Below are 7,456 nucleotides of genomic sequence, written 5' to 3'. Positions count from 1 at the left end.
GGTGCACTATTCTGTACGTCGTCTTTCTGCTGTAAGCGTGTGCTGTTCACAACGTGCAAGTGTGCTGTAGACAACATGGTTTATTCCTTAGAACAGAGGAGTTTTCTGGTGTTGGAATTCCACCGCCTAGAACACAGTGTTGTTGCAACACGACGAAGTTTTCAACGGAAGTTTAATGTAACCAAAGGACCGAAAAGCGATACAATAAAGGATCTGGGACTGGGAACGTGACGGATGAACGTGCTGGAAAGGTAGGGCGACCGCGTACGGCAACCACAGAGGGCAACGCGCAGCTAGTGCAGCAGGTGATCCAACAGCGGCCTCGGGTTTCCGTTCGCCGTGTTGCAGCTGCGGTCCAAATGACGCCAACGTCCACGTATCGTCTCATGCGCCAGGGTTTACACCTCTATCCATACAAAATTCAAACGCGGCAACCCCTCAGCGCCACTACCATTGCTGCACGAGAGACATTCGCTAACGATATAGTGCACAGGATTGATGACGGCGATATGCATGTGGGCAGCATTTGGTTTACTGACGAAGCTTATTTTTACCTGGATGGCTTCGTCAATAAACAGAACTGGCGCATATGGGGAACCGAAAAGCCCCATGTTGCAGTCCCATCGTCCCTGCATCCTCAAAAAGTACTGGTCTGGGCCGCCATTTCTTCCAACGGAATCATTGGCCCATTTTTCAGATCCGAAACGATTACTGCATCACGCTATCTGGACATTCTTCGTGAATTTGTGGCGGTACAAACTGCCTTATACGATACTGCGAACACCTCGTGGTTTATGCAAGATGGTGCCCGGCAACATCGCACGGCCGACGCCTTTAATTTCCTGAATGAATATTTCGATGATCGTGTGATTGCTTTGGGCTATCCGGAACATACAGGAGGCGGCGTGGATTGGCCTCCCTATTCGCCAGAGATGAACCCCCGTGACTTCTTTCTGTGGGGACACTTGAAAGACCAGGTGTACCGCCAGAATCCAGAAACAATTGAACAGCTGAAGCAGTACATCTCATCTGCATGTGAAGCCATTCCGCCAGACACGTTGTCAAAGGTTTCGGGTAATTTCATTCAGAGACTACGCCATATTATTGCTACGCATGGTGGATATGTGGAAAATATCGTACTATAGAGTTCCCCAGACTGCAGTGCCATCTGTTGTTGAAAATTGTAACTACTGTGATTTCAAAAGTTTGTCTGCCTGAATATGTACTGTTGTCCCAAGCATATTGCAACAAACGGTGTATTTCTATCGCTGCTCGTTTAGTTTTTATTGCCGTTTCAAATATACCGGTCATTTTTGAAACACCCTGTATATGACTACTTTACAGAAATGCACAAAGAAAATACGATCCTGGCCGGTTGTCGCCAAGTGTAACCTCCCCACAAAATTCATTCCTTCACATTTGTAACCTCCTTACAAAATTCTTTGCCACTTTTACCTCCCACAAAATTTCGTTACCATTTTAGTGTAACCTCAAAACAGAAAAATTCCTAAACCTCTCAATTAAATTGTCGCTCAGTTATAACTTTTCAATAATTGACTGTGAATTTAACCCGGTAAATTTTGGACGTCAGCAGTGCTGCGTCATGGCCCTGAAAGATCATTCTGAATAAAAAGAGAAAAATTCTTACCTCAATGAAGTCGCCGTATAACGCATATATATCTGCTCTTACAATAATTTTTTTTTTTTTTTAGCACAGCCCTGTGCAATGCTGGCCGATAGATATGTCATTTATGAAAGGAAGCAACTGATTTTTCTTTTGCAACAATCGGAATGATCATGGATTGGAGAAATTAGTAAATTCCTTAAATTGAAATGAATGCTTGTTAAAAATTACTTTATATGAGAAAGATTATTATTAGGACATTTTTAAAACATTTACGTGGGAGTTCAGATAACATTACTAGATATGCGCGAGGCTGCTTTTTACCTTATACAATAATACTCAGGCTCCGGCATCGCTGCACCGCGACCGGCCCAGCCAACACGATACACTATACCAGACCAGAGCAGACTGCAGACTAGCCACTAGCAACAACTTACTGCTACAGCTACACAGTTCCTACTCAATCAACACTGCTCTCTGGTCAGCGATTCTCTTATACCTTGCAAATCGCAGGCAGCGCATGAGCAATACATCGAAATTACATCTGCTCGGACCTCTTACAAACTACTTAAATCTAACTGACCTAAGGACATGACACACATCCATGCCCAAGGCAGGATTCGAAGCTGCGACCGTAGCGGTCGCGCAGTTCCAGACTGAAGCGCCTAGAACCTTCGGCCACACCGGCCGGCTCTGCAATGTCCTCTATACGTTGCAGGTGTCAGTCATGTTCAGAACATTGTGCTCCATAGTTGTGAGTGCATTATGTCGGGGCTGTATGGTTTCGAACGTGGGCAGATTGTTGCTGCTCGAATGGTGCGTGCTTCCGAAACCAAGATAGCCGAAGTGTTTGGTGTTGCAAGAGGCACCGTATCGACGATTTTTACCGTATGTACGGAACGCTGAGAAACATCATGCTCTGTGTCACAACGCGGACGGTAACTGAAGAGCACTGTGAAGAAAAATAAAAAGATGACAGCTTCAAAAGTCACCGCAGAAGTGAATGTCGCCTTCGCATTCCCCCTCGGCACCAAAATAAGACGAAGGGAGCTGTATAAGCAGGGAATTGCGGAATGAGCTGGAATTCCAGAACCATTCATCACTGATGTAAATGCCTGTACCAGGAAAATGTGGTACTGAGGCTATAAAACCTGGATTATGGAGCAACGGAAGAAAACCATTTCGCCGGATGAGTCTTGTTCCACACTGTTTCCAACAGTTGGAGGAGTTTAGGTCCCAATAGTGAAAAATGGCGGGCCTTTGGTGATGATTTGGGCAGCCACAGCGTGGTATTCCATGAGTCCCATGCTTACTCTGCAAGGTCGCATTACTGCCAGGGATTACGTAATAGTTTTGGCTAAACAGGTCTGTTCCATGGTACAGCGTTTGTTTCCCAATGGTGATGCTGTGTTCCAAGACGGCACAGTTTGCATCGTCCAGGACTGCTTTTGTGAGCTTGAGGATGTACTGTTGCATCTCTCCTGGCCAGCACAATCACCAGATCTCAATATTAGTTAGCCTTTGTGGTCTGCTTTGGAGAGAAGGATGCGTGCTCGCTATCTACGCCCAGCACTGTTACCTGAACTTGCCACTATTTTGCAGGAAGAAGGGTATAAGATTCCCCTAGAAACCATACAGTACCTGTATTTATCCATTCGGAGGCGACTGGAAGCTGTTTTGAATGCCATCGGCTTTCCTACACTGTACTCGGCATGGCATTGTGAGACTGGTATTTCCATATTTTTGTACAAACACTGTATGTACGGATGGCAGTGGCCGGACGCAGAACAATATGATAGCCTACCCTCCGCCACACACCGTCAGGTGGCTTGCGGAGTATGGAACAAAAAAAAAAAAAAAAAAAAAATCGGTCCGAAGCCTGCCGACATCTACCGATTCCGAACAAAGGACCAGAGCGGCCAGGAAAAGATCGACAAATACAGTGTGTCCCATATAAAAGCAGTACGTAAAACCAGTACGCTTCAAGCCCGAGATACAAGTAATAATGAACTAACTGAAAAAGATAATGGTAACGTTAGAAACATGTAGTTACGCGTTAATAAAACGTGCTGGAAGTGGTGGCCATGGGCATCCAGGAACCGCTGACTTTGTGAGATGGCAACAAGCTGTTCTCTCTGCAGGTTTGACTTTGTTAATCTCTCTAGTAACTTTCTGTTTAAGATAGACTATTGAGCGAGGATTGTCAGCATACACTTTGCTTCGTAGTAAGTCCCACAAGTAAAAGGCACTCCGTGTTAAGGCCATGAGTAGCCTACCGGGACCATCCGACCGCCGTGTCATCCTCGGTGGAGGATGCGGATAGGAGAGGCGTGGAGTCAGCACACCTCTCTCCCGGTCGTTATGATGGTACTCTTGACCGAAGCCGCTACGATTCGGTCGAGTAGCTCCCCAATTGGCATCACGAGGCTGTGTGCACCCCGAAAATGGCAACAGCGCATGGCGGCCTGGATGGTCACCCATCCAAGCGCTGACCACGCCCGACAGCGCTTAACTTGTGATCTCACGGGAGCCGGTGTATCCACTGCGGCAAGGCCGTTGCCACAAGTAAAAAGCACGGCATGTTAAGTTCAGAGACCTTGGGGGCCAGAGGCCTCTTCTGTCAACTCTGTCTTCAGGGCCACGTTGGTGACGGTGGCCATACTTTGGTTGGATGTGTGAACGGTTGCTCCATCTTGCTGGAATACTGCGAACAGCTTCTCTGCATCTGTTAATTGTGTAAAGGAAGTGTCAAAGATCTCTAGATATATGACACTGGTTAAGGAGTGATTGAAAAATATAGGGCCAATAATGCGCAAATAGGAAAATATACAGCTCAGTGGATATTATAAACCCCATTCTGGTGGTATGCAGCGTAGTGCGTAGAGAGCTGAGTATGGAACAAAAGTTTCTTCTTTCAGACACGTATGTACTTTTCAGATTAACGTAATTTGAAAAAACGCACTTCGTTTCTGCTGATATGTTGGGGAACTCAGAATAAACTTCGATAAGAGTAGAAGCTGAAGAAATTAACTATTTTGGCCACTAAATTCAGCGAACCCGCAATAAATATCCAAGAAAATGTAATTAAAATTGTTATAAGTGGGTTCGTATTTGGCTGAAACACACTAAGGTTACAGAAATGAGATTTCCAAATACTTTAGTTAGCGTTCCACTATGATAGACATCTTCAGGTTCTTAAGTGCAAAGGATGTCGGCTTTCGGCGATGGTTCTGCTTCCTATAGGAAACATGTGACCCTGCGATGGTTCGAATTGAGAATGGCCAGTATTAGTCGAAAGAGGGTGAAGTTGCAGAGAAAAGCGTTCAATCGAAGTAAAGAAATAAGCCCGAAATATGCCGAAAACGAAAATAAAGGATAAATAAAATCCACAATTTTCTGGGCTACAATGACTCAGAATGAATATATACAGTATATTGCGCATCGTCTAGCGATACTTGGGTAAAAAGCGTTCGAACCCTACTCGTAACACTATGCTGGAAGCTTACACAATAAACTGCTGCGTAACACAGCAGCTTGGGAAGGCGGGTAGGAAAGCAAGATGCCTTTAGCCAGCTTGGGTTGGGCGCAGCTCTGATTGGGAGTTCTGCTGATAACGTGCCTGCCTGGCTAACAGGCAATCACGGGCACGTTGAAAGCTTAATGTGTACACTTCTGTGTTCCAATTCTATATTGGTTTAATCTGAAGATGAATGAGCGGGTTGTGAAAATTAGCTTTGTACGGGAAACATTATAAACTACTACAAACTTCCAGGTTACTGCAGGACAGATTTGATGGAAAAACAGGGTGTGAAGTAGGAAAAGAATTTCATATGACATGTGTAATGTACTGTATACCTATCGTATACCGTGAAATCAACTGTGTGTCAATGAAAGCAAATCTACAAAAATTGTTTAAGTCATAGCGGCAATATTTTTTGGTGTGAGTAGTGGGTCTTTGTTGTTCTGTGAGTTTACACTGTCAAGTGGAAACCAACAGTGAAAAGCCACAAATCTCCGGTATGTGTAAATACAATGATGATCACATACATATGATTCAACGAGCACAAACTATCACCACCTCATTTCCGTGTATGTACCTCTCAAGATATTTGGATTTTCAAAACAGAAGTAATGATGTGTTATGCAGAAGAAATCAAATATTTAATCGTTCTGTAAAAGCTATGAAATTCGAATCTATCTGTTACAGCTTCTGGCTGCTACGAACAGACTGCAGTTTGCATTTCTTTGGATGTACGAATGAATTCAGAATTTTCTTCGCTTTCTTATTCGTTTGTAACAATAATAGACAACCACATCTTCCTCTGGGCTTCAATCTTCGCTTGACATCCCGATTGTAACTGGAAGATAGTCTAGTGCGACAAACTGTACTCCCTCTTCTCCAGGCTCGCATACGGCAACTGCAGTTTCTCGGTTCTGAGTGGCCCCGTGTGCAGAACTGCGTTGCCAGGAATTCGGCAACCAGTTGCCGATGTAAACCGCCTGCTCTTCAGTCGCTCCATGTACGTGCGGACAGCCGAAGACTGCCGAGCTTGTTTCTGGTTGCCTTGATTGCCGTGGGGAGCAAAACACAGGTGGGAGGGAACACATTTCACTTTCCTCAAGTATTTGTGCAACAGTTACGTGCATTTTTATTCTCAAAGCATCAATAACGTAAGTAGAAAACACATACACGTAACTAACTAGTAAATGTTTCTTGAAAGACGCTTAGTGGCATGTTCGTTTAAGTAACTCAGCTTATTTGCTGCAGTTTTCGGATCACCTCTCGAAATGCAACATTCAGCGCCAGGGTTAATTATTATTCTTGCTTCATCACTTTTGTTAACGGAGTCTCTCCGAGGATTAGTTGGTGGCTTCCAACTTTATCACTTATTACGCAACAAAGTACTACAGACCAACCCGAATCCACTGGCTTTTGCAGTGGCTACTACAACGCTGCAAATAGTACTGTTACTGTTACATCCGCAATGGCAGTGCCTGTTGTGACACAGAACACAGCGGTCCGAAGTCTTCCAACGCCTATCGTTTCAGAACTACATTCATGATGCTTGGTACCAAACAGGATAGCGTAGTGTTACAAATATCGTCGATATCAATTAGAAGAGAGTTAAACAATGCGGGCTACAAAGCGATGAGTCCGCATAAGATGTTTATATCACAAAATCCGTGGGCTCCAGACGACTTTAATGCACAAAGAACGTTGAGAATGTGGTCTGCTGATAATAATTGTGTAGTACTTAAGCTTGCAAATTTTTCGAAGCTAAATTCACTTTTACATACTTTATATTAGAAGAGATGATGTAGGCTGCTATTATCGGCGACATATGACACTATACCATGCAAATATTAATGATTATAGCAGAAAATTTCCATCTCCTTTCAGAAATGTTTCAGGAAAGAGTGTAATTTTTCGCTTGGTCATTGTTTAACTCCATCCTCTACTGGTTGAAGGTATTAATACTTCGCTTACACTAAAATTATTGTTTCATAAATTTTACTAAATGTTGTCGTTAAAGTACCGAAATCATCTTCATTCATTCACAAGGAAAGATAATGATTTATGACGGTTCTATTACATCGACATTGACTTCACAAAACGTATCAACACAAAAATAGCCGTACTGCTACGTTTCGAAAGTTAAATTATCGCTAAAAAGTATTTTCTTTTGCTATTACTTCGCACAATGCCAGTTTCATTCATTACACTCAAACAAACCGAAATTATTGGTCACGTAGTAGATAATACTCACTATAAGTTCATTTTTTACCTTGGCTATACAACCAATCACCTCTCCCGATTTAAATATGGCTCCA

Source organism: Schistocerca cancellata, chromosome 9 (assembly GCF_023864275.1).
Source record: "Schistocerca cancellata isolate TAMUIC-IGC-003103 chromosome 9, iqSchCanc2.1, whole genome shotgun sequence".
Lineage (NCBI taxonomy): Eukaryota > Metazoa > Arthropoda > Insecta > Orthoptera > Acrididae > Schistocerca > Schistocerca cancellata.
Note: the sequence above shows the minus strand (reverse complement) of the source record.